General features: G+C 34.0%; 1 non-coding gene across 1 annotated transcript; it reads right to left on the bottom strand.

Annotated features, from left to right (window-relative positions):
• Positions 1–22,451: 22,451 nt before the first annotated feature.
• Positions 22,452–22,559, bottom strand: LOC130458607 (U6 spliceosomal RNA). The gene has a single exon (XR_008918021.1). It is a non-coding gene; the product is annotated as a U6 spliceosomal RNA (small nuclear RNA).
• Positions 22,560–22,863: the final 304 nt, after the last annotated feature.

Consider the following 22,863-nt stretch of genomic DNA (forward strand, 5'->3'; position numbering starts at 1 on the left):
AAATTTATACTGTGGAGTATAAATACACTGGAATTAAAGTACTATGATAAAAAAAAAAGCACACCTTAGCATCAGAGAACATAAGTTCAATTCCTTCCTCTGCTGATTACTGTTTTTATGACCATGGAAGCTACCTGAATATCCCTGGTCCTCAGTTTCTTCACCTTCAAAAGGAAGGGGTTTGAACTAGATGATTTCTGAGATTAGATGTCATCAGTGGATTCACAAAAATATATCACCTTTCCTCTCTGTGTTAGCAGTAGAGAGACATTCATGAATTGTTTATGGTTAAAAATAAGAACAAAACACAGTAGCAAGATTTCTGGTGATAATCTTCTCTGAACTTAGCTATACTAGTTCACTGATTAAAAGCAAAGTCCAGTGACAAGCATAAAGGTCTGCATAGCTTAATATGAAACTTAGCTTAGTAGAAACTGGAAAGCTTGAATTCCACTGGAAGAGCCTTCAAAATGGAAGTCACTTGTGGTATGCCAGGTGTATGTGTATGTATACTAAATAGATTACATAAATCTATTTAGTTCTATTCCAGACTTTGTTCTAGGCTAGTTAGGTAGAGTGCAGGATCAGGAGCCAGGAAGGCTTATCTTCCTGAGTTCAAATCAGAAGTCAAGACAATTGCTAACTGTGTAACTCTGGGGAAATCACTTAACCCTTTTTGCCTCAGTTTCCTCATCTGTAAAATGAGTTTAAGAAGGAAATGGCAAATCACTCTGGTATCTTTGCCAAGAAAACCACAAATAGGATCACAAAGTTACACACGACTGAACAACAAGACTTAGTTCACCCTAAGAAAAACCTCAAATGGGATAATTCTCATTATTCCTAGATTGCTCAGAATTCTTGGCATCATAGATCATAGCAAAATTTTGGAGAGAATTTTAACTGAGGATTTGGTGATGCATATCTAAAATCTCTGCTATTGAGGAAGCTGGATTACAAGAGTCTGTAGTTTCTGAGTTGCAGTAAAATAAGCTAAAGCATCCCTATACAGTCTGGCAGTGATATGGTGAATTCCTAGAAGACTACCAAGTTGTCTAAGGAGGGCAAATCAGCACAGAGAGGGGAAAAGCTTCTATTTATATCAGGAATAGCACTGTGCTGTGAAGAGTCCTTGTACTTCTAATCTAGGTAATATAATGTGGGCCATTTGATGGGGGGGATGGAGGGAAGGGAGAGAGGGAGAGAGGAAGGGAGAAAAAGAGAGAGGAAGGGAGGCAAGGAGGGAGAGGGAGAGACAGAGACAGAGATAGACAGAGACAGAGACAGAGACAAAGAGAGAGAGGGAGGGAGGAGAAAAGGGAGAGGGAGAAGGAGAATGAGAGAGAGACTTGGTTCTAATTCTAAAAATCTAACTTTTCCTTTTATATTCACTTTTCCACATTGCCATTTATTTTTGCTTCTCTAAACTCAATGCCTAAAGTTTTTTTGAGACTTTTGAGAAATGAAAGGTTTTAAGTTTTGTTTTGTTCTGTTTTGTTTTTAATTGGTCCAACTTTTTGTTTTATTTGAGAAAAACGAACAGGAGAGTACCCTTTCCTGTTTCTATAAACTAGTAAGAAACTTCTGTTCAAGGGTCTAGTGACAACTCTAATGGGTAATTTACAACCCTTCTGGGCTTCTGGATTAAATAACAGAGGTTCTATAAACCCATCCACCTTAGTGAAAGTACCATTAATTCATTTATGCTCTCCCAGTTCCTCAATTACAGCTGATCTTTGTTTGGCAGTCTAGCCCCTGCTAATTGTTAAGGAAAAGAGAAAAGATCTTAATCTTTATGGCATCTCCCAGCACAGGAATTGACTTCCTATTTCCTCATCTCAATCTCACCTAAATGCAGATAATCCTAATACATATATTTGTATAATTTAACAATTTTGAAACATAACTTAGAAATAAGCAAAGTTCAAGTTGTTTGTTGGAAGGTATATCAGAAAACTGTAACTAAATGTTTCTGATCATATGCTAATGACAAACAAAGGTAAACTTTTAAGAGTATCTATCTAAGGTAACTGGGTCTGGCCATGTGCCCTTTTTGAATTCCACAGTAATAGATTTAATGAACATTTAATCTTTTATCACTTCCAGGGTGCTGATCAGTTTTTAAGCACATAACAAAGTACAGATAACTTTAAAGTCAAGAGCAAGCTGGTGAGGTATTTTCTACTCTACTTTTGTTAGAAAGGAAGGTATAAAGAAAGTAATCTAATATATTAAATTTAGTACTTTAAAATTTTTTATTCTGTGAATTAGAAACATGCAAGTTGATGCTTTTTAAACCATCATTTTAAACAAGTGCTGTATCTTTCTACACTTTCACTGGAATTTCATGTACTAAAATTTAAGACTTTTGAATGAATAAAAGTAATGCAACTAGCTTAAGAAGGGAAGTGGTTGACTAGGGAAAAGCAATCTTCCTTTTAAATATCTCTTATAAAGAGTTTGATATCAGGGCAGCTGATATCAAGTGATCTCAGTGAATTGAAAGCCAGACCCAGAGATGGGAGATCCTGGGTTCAAATAAGATCTCAAGCACTTCCCAGCTATGTGACCCTGGGCAAGTCACTTAAAACCCATTTCCTAGCCCTTACCACTCTTCTGACTTGGAACCAATACACAGTATTGATTCTAGAAGACAAAGTTTTTTTTTTTAAAGAGTCTGATATGTACACTATTTAGATAACTACCAGATATATATGACTAAAAGACATTCCTTAATAGATAAGTGATCAAAAGAGATGAGCAAATAGAATTCTCCAAATCCCCAGTAATAAGAGAAAAGTAATTCAAAAAGTGCAGGTATTTTTTCCTCTAGAAAATTGACAAGGATAACCACAAATTGCAAATAGCCAATAGGGAGGTAGAAAAGATAAGGATGAATGTGTGTGTGTGAGGAGGATGGACCTTAGAACTGGTCAAACCATTCTGGAAAGCAATCTCCAAATAGGCAAAAAGATCCCCTCCTGGTAACATAATAAATCAAAAAGACAAAGAAAAGATGTCTTATATACACCAAAAATTTATAGTAGTACTTTCTGAGTAACAAAGATCTGGAAGCAAAAAATGCCCATAAATTGGGTAATGATTGAATAATTAAGAAATGTTGAATGTACAAGTCCAGGAACTGTATGAAATCAATTATAAGACACTTCACACAAATAAAGTGAGATCTAAACAATTGAAAAAATATTAATTGTTCATGTATAGGCAAAGAAAAATATAATAAACATAACGATTTTATCTAAACTAATCTACTCATTCAGTACCATAACAATGAAAGTGTGTCAAGATTATTTTATAGAGCTATAAAAATAATAACAATATTCATTTCAAAGGTCAAGAATATCAAGGGAATCAATGAAAAAAATCTGAAGGAAAGTGGCCTTAAAGTATCAGAAGTCAAAGTAGTAATCATCAAAATAATCTGATACTGGCTTAGAAACAGAGTGATGAATCAATGGAATAGATCAGGTATACAAAATCTGATGACCATAAGAGATCTGAGCTTTGGGGACAAAAACTTATATTTGACAAAAAAACTTTTTAGAAAACTGGAAAATTAAAAATATCTACCTGTACAAACATATTTTAACAGTTTTCTTGTAGCAGCAGAGTATTGGAAACTGGAGTTGGGGGTGTCCTTAGATTGGGGAATGGCTAAACAAGTTATGGTATATGGTTTTAATGGAATACTATTGCATCATAAGAAATGACAAACTCAAGTTCAGAAAAGTCTGGAAAGATTTATATGAACTGATGCAAAGGAGAAACCAGGAGGACACTCTACACAGTAATGGAAATATTACATGATGATCAACTTTGAAATATTAAATTATTATCCACAAAATAAGTTTCTAAGATACTCGCAAAGGATTCATGATGAAAAAAGCTATTCATAACTAAAGAAGGAATTTTTGGAGTCTGATTGTGGGTCAAAGTATGACCTCTCTTCCATTTTATTTCCTTCATGATTTTTTATTGTATGTATATTGTATGTCTTCAGACATAGCATGAGCAATATGGAGATATATTACATAAAAACTTGTGTAACTTATATCCAACTATTTACTGACTGAGTTAGGGAGAGGAAGGAGGGATGGGGAGTAGTGAGGGATGTAGAAAATTTGAATCATAAACATCAGAAAATAATTGTCAAAAAATTTTCTACATGTAATGAAAACAATTTAAGTAAAAAAAATGGAAAATGGTATGACAAAGACTGGGAATAAACCAAAATCTCATACTACATTCCAAACAAGCATACATGATCTAAACATAAAGGACAATTCTACAAGCAAATTAGGGAAGCTTGGAATAGTTTATCTGTCAGATCTATGGATAAGGGAAGAATTTAGGATGAAATAAGAGACAGAGCATTACAAAATATTAAATGGATCATTTTGATCATATTAAATTAAAAATGTTTATGCAAACAAAACCAAATGCACCCATAATTAGAAGGAAAACAGAATGTTGGAGGGAAATTTATATCAAATTTCACTTATAAAATCTCATTTCTCAAATGTGTAGTCAACAAAGTCAAATTTATAAAGATATAAATCACACTCCCATTGTTAAATGGTTAATAAGAAGAGGCAATTTTAATAAAGCAAAGCTATCTATAGCCATATCAAAGAGGGCCTAAATCACTCTTGATTAGAGAAATGCACATTAAAATAACTCTAAGGTACCAACCCTCACATTTATCAGATTGGTCAATATGACCAAAAAGGGAAATGATAAATATTGGTGGGAATGGTGGAGCATCAATATACTGTTGGTGGATTTATGATCTGATCCAACCATTCTGGAGAGCAACATGGAACTATGTTTAAAGGACTTCAAAACTATGCATACACTTTGGTCCAGCAATAGCATTCTATGGTCTGTTTACCATAGAATTTTTTTTTTATAAAGGAAAAGAATGTATTTGTAAGCAATATTTATTGCAGCTCTTTTTGCAGTATCAAAGAATTGGAAACTGAGGGGATGCCCATCAATTGGGGAATGGCCAAACAAATTGTGGTATGATTGTGATGGAATACAACTATGCCATAAAAAGTAATATGATTATGTTAATTTAAAAAGAAAAACTTGAACAGAGCTACACAGGATAATAAACAGTGAAAGAAATAGAACCAAAAGAATATTATACATAGCACAGAATTAATACTGAAAGAATAAATAGTGAATGTTACCTCCAGAGAGTGAACTAAAAGTTGAAAATATAAAAAAACCTAATTTATATGGACTTGTTGGTCTTGCAGGTAGGGTGGAGTTGGGATGCTTGTGGATGAGATTTATCATGTATATATGAGGAAAAGTAAGCTAAATATATAAGAGATTTGCAATTTCATTTATGTACAATATTCTATTTGCATAAAAAAATTCTGGTTTTATTTAGTTTTGTAAAAATTATATAATTAAAAAATAAATTGATAAAAATTAAATATATCCTTTATTTTCTTTTCAGCAACTATTTCAGAAACTAAATACATTCAGAGATTACTTCACTAATTTAATTATTTTCTATTCTCCAGATCTGGTAAATTGTCTAATTACTTGAACTTTTTAAGAAGTTCTAAAGAAAACAAAAGACTGCCTATTTTTCTTAAACAGATACCTTCACAAAGCAAAAGCTTTTCACTGTTCCTTATTAACTCCATAATTAAAGGTATCATTTTAAAGTGCTCAAACTTAGGAAAACTATGATTTTCTCAAACTCAGTAGAGACTTGGCTAAATTTGTAAATATCCATAATGGATTTCAGCAAGAGTCATATATAGGAGTTCACTCCGAGGTGAGATATAAAGAAAGAAATCACAATATTTATCTGAGAAGTCTTTAACAAAAAAAGGCTCATGCATGATTTGGGTTGAAACTTGGGCAGTGGCCCAAAATAATATGATTTGTTTCTCCCCCAATGAGTTCACCCATTCCTAAAGTGGTATCTACCAACAGGTCAAAAAGTAAATGGCTGGGAGCCATATCCAACCATTAATTTTATACAGAAATATGATTGATTTTAGTGAGAGACTCCCATGTGCAATGTAGGCATGATACTAACAATATAAAAAAAAGGGTGAGTGGCAAACATATTAAATGTTGATTTTATTATTCTTAGAAGGATTTTTAGAAATTCTATTGATTTGGAGACCCCATACAAATCTCTATATCCAAGACGACTTAAACCTTTTCTTTAAAATGTATAAAATTTCCTTTAATTGTGAAAATTTATTTTGAAAACTATCATGAAAAGTATAGAAGACAAACCTTGATTTTTCCTAAGTAATATCCAGCCAGTGGTGGAATTTCTAATAGGCCAAGTTTATTGGATTTACATTTTAAGTGATCACAAAAATTCAAAACTGGGCAATACTGAGCTAATAATAATGTAGGCTAAGTAACTTTGAGGTATAAATGGGGGAAAATGCAATAAAAGCCCATTATTCATCAGCTATGCATGCTTCCTAAAGTAACTAAGATGCTTCCACTTTATTTGAATATTGCTTTTTGTTTCCTCTATTAAATAGTGCTGAAAAACCACAACTTCAGTCAATCAGTAAACAGGGTCATTACTTCTAAGTGTTTCAGATTCAGAATCAAGGGTTTCATTTAATTTTCCTAGTGGAATAATGCATATAGATGAGGATGTCAAATTGCAAATAACCTGTATTAGAATAGCGTTTACAATGCTTATGGTAAGTAATCAACATTATTGACTTAGCTCAGGGATTTAAAATGCTGAAAAACACTAACAGAATAAATTGATTGGAAGAATAGAGAAGTATATCACTGTGTTAAAGATTTGAAATGAAAGTGAAACACATTACACTATTTTGTAGTTTAGAAATACATATGCATATATATATGTACAAGTATATACAGATAATGTGGGCACTATTGATTTAAACTGCCCACAGGGACTACAGGAAGAATGCCGACTAGTTTCAGTGGTTATGTTGGTATTCATTATCAATATGATAAAATACAAATTGGAGGCTCTGTAATATAGATTTAATGCCCCTGCTGAACTTTTTTCCATTAGTCGCTAATGGCTATCCCTATTTACCTTTTATAGCTTTGAATGCTCATTCACTTTTCCTTTTCAATAACCATCATTGTCATGGAGGAATTCATTTTGCTACAATTTAAAAGATCTCATTTTATTTTAAAAATTCGGGAACATATAGTTGTAAAGACAACTTTAACCTGTACAGTACTTTCCATTATGTGTCAGCACTCTCAAAAATAATATGTTTCTTACTTTATAAGAGTAAAAACATTTCAGAATGTGAAACAATCTTAAAAGAAAAGCTTCTGAGATTACTTTAAGAAACATTTTTTCTGTCAGTATCTTTCATGAATTACCAATCATTTTGCTATTGTATAAAAAATCTTGAAAACTGAAAAATGAAAGCCATTTCTATATTGAATTATCTTTTTTGCATATGTGTGCATCTGTCTGTTCATGTGTGCATGTATGTGTGCTTGTGAAATTGTTTATACTCATTTCCAGAAACAAAAGGGTTTTTTTTTACTATTTAGTATTTTCAAGAGAAAAATAATTAAACATTATAAATTTTTCAAAATTAAGTCCTATTCTTTTCTGTCCAAATAAATTTTAAGATAAAAGCACTTAGGTTTGTCAAAATTTTCATAGTAGCTAGAACTCAACAAGTCAGAGTACATAGATCAATTAATTGATCCTTAAAGGGTTTGAGTTATTTGTCCAAGGGCACTATGCTATCAGGAACAAGATTCCTACTTCAGAACCCTGACCTCTTCCCCCAGCCATATTCTTTAATATTTTAGTAATATAGTCTCATTATTTTTTTGGTCCAGCAGTATACCTTTATATATTCTATATTCCTTTTTATCCTGCATGATTCCTGTACATCTTCACCATAAATCTTCCACAAAGAATCTACTCTTATTTGGGGGTTGAAGAACTAATAAGATTGACAATAAGTAGCCTAATCCTTCAGATTAATAAAAATGATGGTAAAGCTCCCACAGCAAGTCACAGAAATGGTGTAGCACATTAGCCTGTATATTTACAGCATTGATACCTCTATACAAGGCATATACATATTAAGCATCTACTATATGAAAAATACTGTGATGAGCACTAGAAACACAAGGCTGGAGAGCATAGAGTCGTTACACACATACTTCTTGCAGGCTAGGAATTTATTATCTCTCAAAGTAGACTATTCTAGCTTTCAGCCATCTTTGATTTTTAGGAAATCTTTCCTTATATTGAATTATGCATTTCTATACTTCTTTTCTATTGCCCCTTGTGCTGCTATCTAGGACTTAGCAATTGAGAAAAAGCTGATAGGGAAAATGTCCAATGATGGCCATGAGATAAAGTCTAAATTGAAATTGAAGACTAATCACATTCCCAACCATCAAATTAAAAACTTTTTTACTTCTATCAAATGACCCTGTCTCTAGAGGAAATGATCGAGCAGATGCCGCTGCAAAGCTAGCAGCCATAGAAGGGCCTGAATTAATTTTAACATTAACAACTACTAATGATTTAAATTTACCACTTTCCTATAATGAAAAGGAAGTGGAAAAGTGGAAACAAAAATTTAAAGCAAAACAGATTATTGGAGCATGGGTGTCATCTGAAGGAAAACCCCTGCTTCCTAGAAGTTTCTATAACCAAATTTGCCAATCTATTCATAAAAATGGTCATTTTGGCACCCAGGGCATCGTGGACTCTGTTAAGAGAGTATGAATAGCCCCTGGTAAACTACTATAGCCTCTAAAGTATGTTCATCCTGCTCTACCTGGCAAGCATATAACCAACATGCATTTTGTGGAAAAGCCTTTGGTGGACGTCCTCTGGCTTACACACCTTTTGAACATCTACAGATAGATTTCATAATGATGCCAAAGGCTGGACGTTATAAATTTTGTCTAGTAATTGTAGATCAACTAACCAGATGGCCGGAAGCATTTCCTGTGACCTGAGTCACGGAGGATTTTGTTGCAAAGATACTTTTAAAGGAAATTATTCCTCGTTTTGGCCTGCCAGCACATATTGATTCCGATAGAGGAAGCCATTTTACTAATTCTGTTCTAAATCAGATATATACTTGTTTGGGGATAACTCCAAAATTCCATGTTCCATATCATCCCCAAGCTCAGGCCAAGTAGAGAGGATGAACAAAGAATTTAAAACTATGATTGGACTAGTCCCCCAATGATCATCAGGGGGGGATTATAAATCAGACTTGTGAATATTAAAAAATTTCTCCATTGGGGAATCCTCCATTGGAACAATTCCCTACTGGAAAACATTCCCCATTTTGATGTGAGAACTCGCCAGGATCAGAAATGGGAGGACTTCTACTCCACCCATACTTAAGACTGCTTTAGGGGAGAAAACTCCTTGCTAAACAATGAAAGTACTTAAAACCATGCTAATAATAAGGCAAGGAGTTCTTTGAACCATGCCTGTTTTTAGAATTGATACAATGGGATGCTAGGTACCTATAAAGGTCAGGCAGGTTTTCTCTTAATGAGATTAGTCGACTCAGCTGTGTTTTCTCTGGTTCAGATTTACTGAGGGGACTTAGCTGGATTTCAGATGGGCTGTCCTTTAGGAAACATCTACAGTGATTGGTAGATGGAAGAACTTAGGTGAGGTGACATAGGAAAAAAACCCTATATAAGAAAAGGTATCTCTTGAGCAAGAGAGGGTTGGAGATAGATCCTTAAATCCTTGGAGGCTTGGAGATCCTTAGATCTTTGGAGAGAGAGGCTTGGAGATAGATCCTTAAATCCTTAGAGGCTTGGAGATCCTTGGAGATAGATCCTTTTGGAGGAGGCCATTTGAAGATCTCTTGCAAAGAAGTCCCTTGGGAGGCTGACTCTGGCTAGAACTCTCTCTGGGGAGACTCTGTTCCCCAGACATCCTTGCTTAAGACAAATCTTGTGGTGAGTGATAAAAAACTGACTGATTCTCTCTCTCTTAAGACTCAGGTCTAGGCCATGTTGGCTTAAGGCCCTTCATACTTATACCTTTTCTCTCTCTCTCTCTCTCTCTCTCTCTCTCTCTCTCTCTCTCTCTCTCTCTCTCTCTCTCTCTCTCTCTTTTATTACTCATTGTATTGTTAATTAAAATCTCTATAAAACCCAATTGACTTGGGTATATTCATAATTGGGAATATATTCCCTGGCGACCACCTTATATTTGATTTAAAAACCAAGATACTGTAGTGAAACATATTTTCTGCAGTCAAATCTACTCACCCACTCTTATATCTAGCATAATTTATATCTTCCACTATTTTAACTCACTACAGTTTACAACATCAACCATTTTAAATCTTACAGTTTATGGCATATACTCTTTTAATTGTAACACGGCCGAAGCAGTCTTCTTTTGACATTACTTTTACAGAACTTGGTAATGCTCTTATTTTTGTCCTTTATTACATGCCCTTCTTTACATCTATTTATCTTTTTTTCTATTCATATCTTTTAAAATCTAAATGATCATTCAAGCTCCCTGTGTGTCCACTTCAGGATTTTCAATTTCCCTTTCTTTCCTTCTTTACGGAGTTAACTTTTTGTCTTCAGAATTTCATACTATAGTAAATGCAAAAGAACTACTTTAACAGAGCTCAGTGACAAGCTCTGGATATTTCACCATCATTTATTTGATGTGTATGATATATTCAGGGAAGACTAGTACTTCTGGCATGAAAGCTTGCTTTCTCAAAGCTATTCATCCTACTTTGGTAACTACATGGCACTCAACTTTCACCTGTGGCTCCAAGACATACCCAGTGGCCACATGGTAAAGCCATCTCAGCAGATGGGGCAATAAGTATAAGTGTTTTAGTTTTAGTTTTTTACATAATGGAATTTTACATCTTCACTGTTCATTGATAGAAGTGCATTCTGTATACTTATAGAGTATTTCAAGTGCTTAGTCACCCATTATTTATGAACTTTTGAAGACAAAGTCAATTTTTTTCTCCTTATAAATACACTATGTTTTTGGGTGGTAATAAAGTTTCCTATTCACAGTGGTTTTTGAGCTTTTAGACTGTGGAAATATTGATGTTCCAAACTAGTTATCTTTAAAAAGTGATTACTAAACTAGCATTCATAGAATATGTGTTTAAGTGTTAAGCAATAAAATAACCCTCCCAGGCCATAACATTATAAAGGAAAAGAAAAGAAAAGAAGAGAAGAGAAAAGAAAAGAAAAAAGAAAAGAAGAAACCTGGTTAATTTACTTATTTGGTCTTCATTTTCTTTATCTTTGGGAATCTTAGGACTTGTATTCCTTCTATTTGGGAATGAATGAAATACTTCAGCTGTGATCTAGATTGAAGCTATGCTTCATGAAACACCAGCTTTGAGTATATTTTTTGTACCATAGCATTGCCATTACTCCAGATGCTCTAAGGTGCTATACCTTGCGTGTTTACATTGTACTTATAGATACTCACTTGGGATCATTACCCAGTAGCTAGAGGATAACTTTCCAAACCTACTGCAAAGTTACCTAGTGGACACCAATTTTGAATTATCACCAATATATAAGAAGTGTGCTGCCATTAATGATGATGACTTTGTCCACTATGGTGGATAGACATCTCCCTGTAAGTCCTATTCAGAGGATGTCAAATGGCTAGTATAACACTCAAATGGGTTTTCTGTTCTCCTACCTCCTATTCATCTTGATATGCTTTGCTTAGTGTCTTAAATACTTTAATTCCTTATCAAGAAAGTGTATGTATGATATAGAATTTGATTATCCCTGATTAGAGTTAATTGTGGAGAAAATATTTTATTCCTTAAGTAGCTCTTGTGATTTCAGTTAGATTTAGAATGGAGAGTCTTTTAGACTAAAGAGGGGATTTTGAGGCAGAGAGGAGATTCTCTGCTTCAACATCTACTAGAATAGTGGTCAGGAGACCTAAATTAAAATATTACCATAGATATTCAGTGACCATAATATTATAGATAAGTTATTTAAAGCAAGGTGTGTTGACATACTACAATCTCTTCTACAGGCACAACTAAAGATATTGGATTGTAACTCAGTGGTGGGACTAAGATGAATGAGTGTCCATACAAAGTCTGACACCAATATGATGTTCTCCTTGGAGTGGAGAATACCCTCAGGAGAGGCAAACAAGCTAAGGTTGAAAATGAAACAGGTCAGACATCCTGGACTGGTCACTACCTGTGGAATCAGATCTGTGAGCAGCCATTAAACTTCCAGACTGAGAGTAATTAGAGAAATATAATCTCAAAAATAAAAGTCACATTAGTCCCCAGAACTTCAATTTCTCCATCTATAAAATGGGATTATAGATACTTTTATTACCTACCTCATGGAATTGTCATGATGAATGTGCTTTGCAATCCTTTAAATATTTGTGAATTATTATTGAAGTCTCATAAATCTATATAGTTTTGCTAATAGACACATTATTCTGAGAAAAAGTTCAGAGATTTCACTAGAATATAAATGATCTAAAATAGGTTTAAAATGTCTCAGGTAAGGAACCTCCTATGTGACAATTGTAAGGTACCTGCTTGGATAAATGAATTTTCTTTGCCAGGAAATGGTGACTTGGAAAGAAAAAACAACACTCAGAAACTATAATATGTCAGTGAGTCAAAAAAATTCATCAAATGCCTACTATGTTCCAAGCAATGTACTCAGTACTGAGAATACAAAGAAATCAAAATGCATTCCCTGCTCTCAGAGTCTAATGGAGAAAATAATATGAAAACAAGTATATAAAAAATCTCTAAACAGGGTATATCTGAATTAATAAACAGAGAGAAAGTGGCAGCTTAAAGGATTATTGGAGATAGCTTCTTGAAGAAGATGGGAGTTTAGCTTGAATGCAAAAGAAGCCAGGGGATCCAAAAGTTAGAGATATATAAGAAGAGAATATGAAAACACAGTGAAGAGATGAAGTGGCATTCAAAGAATTGCAAGGAAGCCAGTGCCACTGAGTCAGAATAGCAGGAGTGGAGTGAGATTTAAGAAGACATGTAAGATAGGAAGAGGTCATGTCATAAAGAGCTTTGAATGCCAAAGACATGATTTGTTATTTGATTCTTGATATGAAAGTGTGACATTGCAGTTTACTGAATAGAGGGGAGGTAAAATGGTGTAACTTACTGTTTAGGAAAACCACTTTGGTGGTTGAATGTTTAGAGTGGAATAAGAAGAGATTTGAGCAAAGCAGACCCATTGACGGGCTATTGCAATAATCCAGGCATGGGGTGATGAGAGTTTGTCCCAGAATTGTAACAGTACCAGAGGATGGAAGAAGATTGAAAGATGTTGGCAAAGGTTAAATGGACAAGCTTTGGCAATAGATGGCATATCAAAGGTAAGAAATAATAAAGAGTGGAGAATGGCACCTATATATGGAGTGTGTGGAACTGGGAAGACAATAATTCCCTTCAACACAAAGAAAATATTTATATGATGATGATGATAGTGATGATGGTAATTATGATGGCAATGATAAAAGCAAGAAAGAGGAAAGCCTCAGTAGTAAAGATGATGAGTTTTGTTTTGGACATATTGAGATTAAGATGTCTATTAAATGTTCATTTCAAGAAGGCTGAAATGCAGTGAGAAATTTGAGCCTGAAAGTTAGGAGAGAACTTGGGTCTGGAAAGTAGCATTTTTGGCAAAGAGATGACAATTTAATCTATGGGAAATTATAATACAACTAAAATAATATATATGGAAAGGAGAAAAGGACCCAGAAGAGATCCATGGAAGATACCCACCATTTGTGGAGTTGACATAGTCAAATATCCAACAAGAGAGACTGAGAACAAGTCAGTCAGATATGAAGAAAAACAGAATAAAATTGTGATCCTGGATTCTAGTTGAAAGATAGTTTAAAGGAGAAGAGCATGATTGACAGTGTCAAAAGCAGCAGAGAGATCAAGAAGAAAGAAGATGGTGAAAAGGCTTTTAGATTTGACAATTAAGGTATCACTAATAGTATTGACGAAAGTAGATTTAGTTGAATGATGAGAACAGAAGCCAAACTTTAGAGATTTAAGAAGAGAATGAGATATGTAGGTCTTTTCTTTTGTGTAGGAAGATGGTCTGCCATCTTGACACTGAAAAAATATCTATCTTTCTTTATTGCAGAAGTACACAATTTGGCAAGTGAACCACACTTAACTTCATATAGAAGATAGCTATAGATCTAAGATGTCAAAGTAGCCTGTTATTCCAGGTTTTCCCACAAGAATTGGGTAGGAGTATATAGTCCCAGACTATTGATGTTTATTTATCATCTTGAAATTGTGTGTTCTGTCAATAAACAGCTGTTTTAATTAAAATGTAAATATTACTGCCAATTATCCTGTGATAATTTTATGTGGTATCACCTTCCTCATTATAATTATTATCATACAATATTTTTCTAAGCTAAAAAATGCACATATAAAATGTTAAGTATATTATTTAAATCCACCAAAAAGGGGAGGGGAAGGGAGCTAGAGAGAGTAATGGAACATAATAGAAGTGGTGAATCTCCTTTCTCCCTTCTCTACTTTTTGATATCTTGTGATTTAAAGTCCATTCTGGAAAGTGATCTCAAGTCACAGAAAAATAGTTATATTGTTTCTAAAAGGAACTTAAAATAAACAAAAAATCCCTCACTCAGATGGCCCATACCTTCTTCCAGGTGATAGCTATTTAGGAAAGCTGTGAAAGGTAAAGATTAATTGAGTATTTAAAAATCAATCTACAAAAAATATTTATGTCATCTTTATTCCAAGGGCTGGTGTAGGCACAGGTATCTTTAATACATACATAAATACATACATATACACATATATGTATATATTAACAGTTCTCTGCTCATTGAGCTTCTATTTTAGATGTTGGACATAAACTCACAAGAAGCTAAATTATAATACAAATTAAATAATATGAGAGCGTAGGCACTAGAAAAGTTCCAGGGTAACTCAGATCATGTGTCAGATAGGTGGTTATAGATAATAAGTATTATGAAGTCCAAGGAAAGCCTGATCATTTAGGCTTAGAATAATCTAATATGGCTACCTGGAGAGCTCCTATTTGAACTGGATTTTAAATTACTTTGAGGAATTGGAAAGGGCAGCGAGCATATTCTAGATAGGGAAATGGGAACAATGTGGGAAGTAGTGTGAGGGAAGCACTTATTCATCTCTATGTGCCAGACATTGTGGTAAGTCCTTTACAAATATCTCACTTGATCTCAGAGGGCAGAAAATAGAAACTATAATCACAGAAGTAAGAGAGAGAGAGAGAGATAATAAGATTGTGTAGGGCTGTGATTATAGATAAAATGGGAAAATAATTTACTAATGAAGTGCAAAAAGTCTTGCATACTATTTCTTTTTGTCCTTCCAAAAATGTGTTGCTATCAAAGGATTTTAGGAAGCTTTATGATAAAGAGAGTAAGCTGGAAAAATTAATTTGGTAATAATATGTAAGATCAGTTTCAAAAGGAAAAAAAGGAAATATCCAGAAGCATGAAGATAAGGTAGACAGAGGCTTTTGCAGTACTGAGCTATATGATAATACAAGCCTAGACTATGATTAAGATAAGAAGAAAGACCAAGAAACAAGAGGCATTTAAAAATATGGTCAAAAATTGGAAACTGAGGTTATGCCCATCAACTGGGAAACAGCTAAGCATATTTTCATTTATAAATGTATTGGAATACTGCTATGTAGTAAAAATATGTGTATGAAGAGTATGGGTTCAGAGAAACATGGGAAGACTTGTGTAAATCGATGTAGGATAAAGTGGACAGAAGCAGAAGAAGCATTTGTAATCTATAAAGAAAATTATTTTTTTAACAGCCACAGTTGATGGATTTAAGAATACTGATAAACACGATAACCAACAATGAATATAGACAGTCAAAGAGATAGAATGCGCTCCACCTCCTGATGGAGAGTCAATGGATTAAATGGGGCATATATTTTGTTGATGGGTGATACAGGAATGTGTTTTCCTTGTCTATTCATATTGTCAGAAGGATTTATGGTTTTTTAAATTTTGTTTTCTTCCCTTCCCACAGAAAGGGTTAATGAAAAAAATATATATTTAATTATTAAAAATAATTTAAGTTATGGAAAATACTTGGACAATAATAGTATATAGCAAGCAAGGAGAGAGGAAAGTCAGAGATTACATCAAGGTCTCTCCTCTTGGGGAATAGGAAAATAATAGGTCTGTTAAGAATAATACTAAATCTAGTGAGACGGTTGTTTTGGGACATAAGTGATGAGTCTGCTTTCAGTCAAGTTGAATTGTTTGTCTTTGATTTTGACTGGTTTTGTTTTTGTTTGTTTGCTTTCACCAGGCCTGTAATTTTGTTGGTATAAGTTACATACAATGAGGAAAACCCCACAGATCTATGTCTGCTCTCTCAATTTATATTTTTAAAGGGTTGCATGGGGTACTAAGAAGTTAAGTGACTTGCTCAGTATCATCCCATGTTGAGTTTAAGCTCAGTATCATACCATACATGATGGATGGACATTCAAATGGAAACTTCTAGCAGACATTTGAAAACCTAGCACCAGAGCAGGAGAGAGACAGACAGACAGACAGACAGAGATATAGAGAGACAGACAGACAGAGGCAGAGAGACAGAGACAGAGACAGAAACAGAGAGAATATATATGTATACAAACATACACACATATATTCATGTATGTATGTAACTAGGTGCCATAGTGAATAGAGCACCAAGACATCTTCCTGAATTCAAATCTGACCTCAGACACTTATTAGATATGTGACCTTTGGTAAATCACTTCACCCTGTTTTCCTCATTTTCAACTATAGAATGATCTGGAGAAGGAAATGGCAAAGCACTCCAATATCTTTGCCAAGAAAACATCAAATGGGGTCAAAAGGAGTGAATTGAGGTCTTGATCTTTGGGATTATTTAAACATTTAGCAGGAAAGAAGAGATGGACAAAGCCTAGCCAAAACTGCCAAAAATGACAATAATGTAGTATTACAGAAGCCAAGAGAGGATTCTTTTTTTTACCTGCCAGCTATAATAACAAGTTTTCTGATATATATATATATGTATGTATGTATGTCTCTATGTATGTATTTATGTATGTATACATTTGAAGTTCTTCTAGCCCCAGTGCTAGATGTCATCTAGTCCAATCTTTATAACTTATTTGCCTCTTTTCCAAAGAAAATAAACTTTTGAAGCCATATTAATTGGGTGTTTTTTGTTTGTTTGTTTGTTTTTGCTTATTTGTTTTTGTTTCTTACCTTTCAAAGTTTGCTTCTCTGTTAAAAAACAACAACTAAAACTGTTGTCGCTTGAACCCTCATAATATCAACTCTTGGTTAAATGATCATTTATGTATGTACCTTGTAAAACATTCTTCTGGCATAAGGTAACAAGTTCAAAAGTTTCTTTAGTGCCCACATATTCACTAGGATTTCTGTAGAACAATATGGAACAAATATAAACTATTATTTATTTGGGATAGATCAGGTATTTTCAGTTTACTTCCAGTATTTCAAAAATAGCATCCTAATAGATATTCAATATCAATAACTCATAACCAACCAGAAAAATATAGAATATGTATAAAAGTACAAGCATCCTAACTATTTCTAAATTCTTGTACAAAAAGAATTTCACTTAGTAACAAGCTGCATCATAAAATATTAGTCAAGTACTAACATAGCCATTAATACTCCTCTTTAACAAAAGGCAATTTCACAGCCTCATTTACCAACTGGAATATCCCAACTCTAGTTCGTAATTGTGCTTTTTATTCATCTCTGTAAATTCCATTTAGGGCTTTTTAGCGGTTTCTTAGTGTAAATGCAATGGATGTTGTTAAATTGGATTAATAGCTTTTATAAGTAATATATATTACATATATATTTAACTGGAGGTGTTTCAACTCATTGTGGCAATCACTTTTTAATGCATGCTTATATTTTTAGAATTGATTTCATTGCAACTAATATTTTTGCCCTAAATAATATTTTGCAACATCTTTGTGTGATGTTGGTTTTATAAATAGAATCATATTGAGAACTGGGGGTTATGGTCATCCTTAGCTCACTTCACATTGTTTTGGCCTGAGGCAAGCCTGGGGATGGAATCATTTCAGGTGGGTTAGAACCCAGATAAATAACCATAAAAGTCTTGCAATAACACTTCTCTTTCCTTTTTTAATTGAAATTTTCAACTTCTCTTAATATGGAATGGAATATCATAAAAATGTCATTAAGTTTGTATTTAAAGGATTGTATTTAAAGGAGATTTTGGAATAATACATATGTTTACTGCCTCTATGAAAATTAGAAGTAGCATTTCACATTACCTTCTCATGTCTTGGAAAAATAATCATACAATTAACTATACTTTCCAGCAGCTTTTGTAATTGATAGTAATCTTGGCAAATGGTGAATACAGCTGGACTTTATGCTAGAAAGGCTCAAAGGACTCCATCATCCCTGCTCATCATCTTTGAGGCAAATCATAGTTAGGTCATTTCAATAAAAGTGTTTAAAGAGAAGTCTTTAAAATCTTCCTAAATAGGAACTTAATGTCTAAATTGATAAAATATTTGAATGTCTCTAATGGAATCCTGAATTAAACATTGTGTATGTAATAAGAGTAGAGTCTTACCTCATTGTAAACTTTGGGCAAGGCCTTGATTTTATGTTAATTTATCAAAGTCTACATGCAGTTTCATGGACAGATGGGATACTCCTTATTTTTCCTCTGAATATTTTCCTGGTTGCAATGCAAAACTCTGTAATACACCTTAGAGGAATCTTGTCTATGGAACTTGTTTCTGATTCATTTCCCTTATGTATTATCCTCCCACCCTGAAGCAAAAGGATAGATAACATCTTAGTCAATACTCTGCTTGATATTTTTAGAGGCTTAAGCAAAGGACACATTTCTACCAAAACAATTAATCATACTCAGGTATTTATATAGGGTTTGGTGTGGGTTGCTTCATTATTTAATGACTCATTTTTTAATGATTTGAACCATTTTGAGTTCTAAGTCATTCCTTCAAAGTCTTTTTGCATGGAGGTGACCCTCAGCTCTCAAAGGAAATGCCAGCAGAAACTGGGACCTGGCTTACCAAGTTAGAAAGATTTCAGGCACAAGTCTACCAACAGAGTCTGCCACCTGATTGACAGCTTATGTAAGTTCTCAGATGTGGGTTACCAGCAGGCTGGCCAACAGATGATATTTTTCAGCATTAGACTTCAGTGGACCACAAAGCTTCAAATAAATTCTCATTGTCATATGGCAACTGTAAACACTAACAAAAATAAGAAAGTCATAGAACAGGACTAGGGAAAAGATAGGATACTTTGCCTGGGTCAGGACACATATGGATGATTTTGTGAATTTCTATGTGCCAAAGTGTAAGAGAGACAATGGTTACCTGGAAAGCATCCTGAGGAGGGCAACCAAGATGGTGAAGAGTCCCAAGCTCATTCCATATAAAGTCTAACTTCTAAAAAGAGATAATGGTGGGTGACACAATAAATATCTTCAAGGACCTGAAGGACTCTCAAGTAGAAAAGAGTATAGATTTATTCCTCTTCACTACAAAGGCAGAACTAGGAAAGACAGGTAGAATATGAGGGGAAATCAAGTTTAGGTTTGAAGCAATGAAACTTTTCTCAACAATTAGCTCTTTCAAAGTAGAATAGGCTTTCTCAAGAGGTCATAGTTTCCCCTTAAATGGGGAGACCTTAATAATAAACTGGAGGAATTCCATGTGAACTGGAACAACCTCCAGGAATTGATGCAGAATGAAATGAGCAGAACTAGGAGAACATTATACACAGAGATGGATGCACTGTGGTAAAATCAAATGTAATGGACTCCTCAACTAGCAGCAATGCAATGACTTGGAACTATTAGGGGGGACTTATGAGAAAGAATGCTATCCACATCCAGAGAAAGAACTGTGGGAATAGAAACACAGAAGAAAAACAACTGCTTAATCACATGAGTCAATAGAGATGTGATCATCCTAGTGTAAATATGAATAACATGGAAATAGCTCTTGATCAATGATTCATGTAAAACCCAGTGGAATTGTGTTTGGCTACTAGAGGGAATGGGAAGGGAGTAGGGAAAGAACATGATTCTTGTAACCAGAGAAAACTATTCTAAATTAACTCATTTAATAAAATTTTCAAAAAAATAAATGGGAGACCTTCAAGCAAAGGCTAAATGACCACTTGTTGAATAGGAGGTGGAGATTTTCTTTTAATGTGGATTAGACAAGATGGTTTCTGTGATCCCATCCAAGTCATTTTCTATTGACTTCTCATCACCATTGTGACTTACCAAACTAAAAACTCTTCTATGGCCTTTGCATGTCTTGTCTTGCTTTACTAGAATGTAAGCTCCTTGAGGACAGAGTTCATATTCCTTTTCTATCCCCATTGGTTAGCATAATCCATGACACATAAGAAACACAAATATTTTTTTTCTTTCATTCATACCAAGGCATGGAAGGTCTATGTAACCTGGGGTGAAGAGGAGAAAATCCTGAAACTTAAAATCTCATATTTCTAAAAATAAGCAATGAATGAATGAATCGGGGAAATTATTAACAGTTTGTGCCAAATTGAAAATTCAGATAAAAATAGATTTAATCCCTGTCTAAAAAGAGTTTATATTCTAATCTGGGAGACCACACAAATAGAACAGTATTGCCAGAGAAGGGAGTTATTATCTGGGAAGTCATATAATTGATGAATAGAAAAATTGGACAATCATTCTTTTAGATCATATGGTTGTTTTTATTGAATGACAGTTCTCAGAGTAAGATATGGAAAATAGGGACAAGAACATGGCTAAAGTGAAAAATGAGACAAGGTGATCCCAAGGAGTACAGAACCCAAATGCCTACATCCTCCTACCCATAGACTCTTATGATACAGTATTGATACTCTAAGCAAGCAAGCAGAAGATGGCCAAACTTTATTACGTAGGCATGTGAGTGTGTGTATTTTAAAAGGGAGAGAATTTTCAAGATTGTTGAGCCTTTGGGGCTATCATGATTAACATCATGTTGTCTACTCTAGTGATTGATCATATGGATAGGAAATAGAAACATAGTCTCTGAACACCAGCATTTAGAAGCATTTTGTAATTTATCATGAAATGATATTAAACTTAATTAAATTAACAAATCACTAGGAACATCAACTGATAATAACCAGAAACATATAAAAATGTGACAGTGGATTAATTGGACAGCTTCACTCCCCTCCTTGATTACAACACTATCCAATATTTAACTCAAATCTCACTTTATAGGGGAAGTTATTCCAAATCTCTCTAAAATTCAACGTCTTTCATCTGTTATTTCCTATTTGTCCTGAACATAGCTTGTTTGTACATAGTTGTTTGAATATGTGTCCCTTATTAGATTATGATCTCTTTGAGGCTAGAGACTGTCTTTAACTTGCTTTATATCCTCAGTGTTTAGCGTAGTACCTTGCCCTTGGCATATAGTAGACACAATGTTTATTTACCAACTTATTGAGTGACTCAGAAAAGAGGGGAAAGATTGTTAGCAACAACAGATTGTAATTTGGGTCCTTTCAGTGAGTACTAGATTTAAAATTTGAGCATCTTCTAAATAGGCCCTTATTTCAGGTGGATGACAGTGAGAGGGCTTGGACAACGATAATTAAACAAAAAGAAGGGATGAAGTAATAAATGAGAAGTATTGGTACCACATATTTATAATATCATTAAAATCCTATGTACCCAATGATACCTTTTTGTGGTAGCAAAGAACAGGAAACTAAAGGGATGTCCATCAATTGGGGAATGGCTAAGCAAACCCAATGCTTAAAAAACCCAAAAGTTAAAAAAAGAAAAGAAAATTGTACCAACATGTAATCTACCTCTATGGGAAATCTTCCCTGATCTTACGAGGTTCTACTGTCTGAAACTGCTTTGCTTTTGTTTAAGTATATTGAGGAATATTTATTATGTAGGCTACTTAGGGGTGTGACCTGTTTTATTTTTTTTTCTTTTGGAACTCTTTGCGTAGGACATAGTAGGTGCTTAATAGATGGTTGTTTAATGTTTTTTATAAGGCAGAAGTTCTCAAATAATGAACCAAGGCACACTAGCTTACCTTGAGTTTCATTTAGGTAAGTTTTATGTAACAAGGCTTTGCTCTTGCCCTCCCAAAGAAAATCCAGCTAGCTATAGCTCCCTCTTTTTGTAGGGTATCCTCTGTAGAATTGAGCAAGTCTCTTCTCAAATGTTATGTGCTACAACTTCCATTGTGATGGGTTCACCTATTAATTACCAGTGATCCAAACCCAGTTCCCTCTAACCAATTAACTTACATTAATTCATTTTTCAAATATGGAATTCTTCACAAATTTGTGTGTCATTCTTGGCCAACGGGTCATGCTTATCTTCTCTATATCATTCCAATTTCAGTATATGCGCTGCCAAGGAAAGTACAAATTAATTCATTTTAATATAGAATATTTACTGCAAAGATGTAACAAGAATGGAAGTTAGAAACATTTCTTCTAGGAAATTAGAATGTACCATCCTTTATACCACCTCAGTTCCTTGGACGAGTAGGGTCAAATTTAACAGAATTTTTACGTAGTATTCATTCTTCCAAGTTCACTTTGAAATATGACATGGTCAGTGGATAAATGAATCTGCCACTACTTTGCTATGTCAAAAAACTCACTCAAAATTTGGCTCCTCACTTTTTGACTTCCAGTAATTCTCAGAATCTTCACAAGGATAGACA

Source organism: Monodelphis domestica, chromosome 3 (genome assembly GCF_027887165.1).
Source record: "Monodelphis domestica isolate mMonDom1 chromosome 3, mMonDom1.pri, whole genome shotgun sequence".
Taxonomy (NCBI): domain Eukaryota; kingdom Metazoa; phylum Chordata; class Mammalia; order Didelphimorphia; family Didelphidae; genus Monodelphis; species Monodelphis domestica.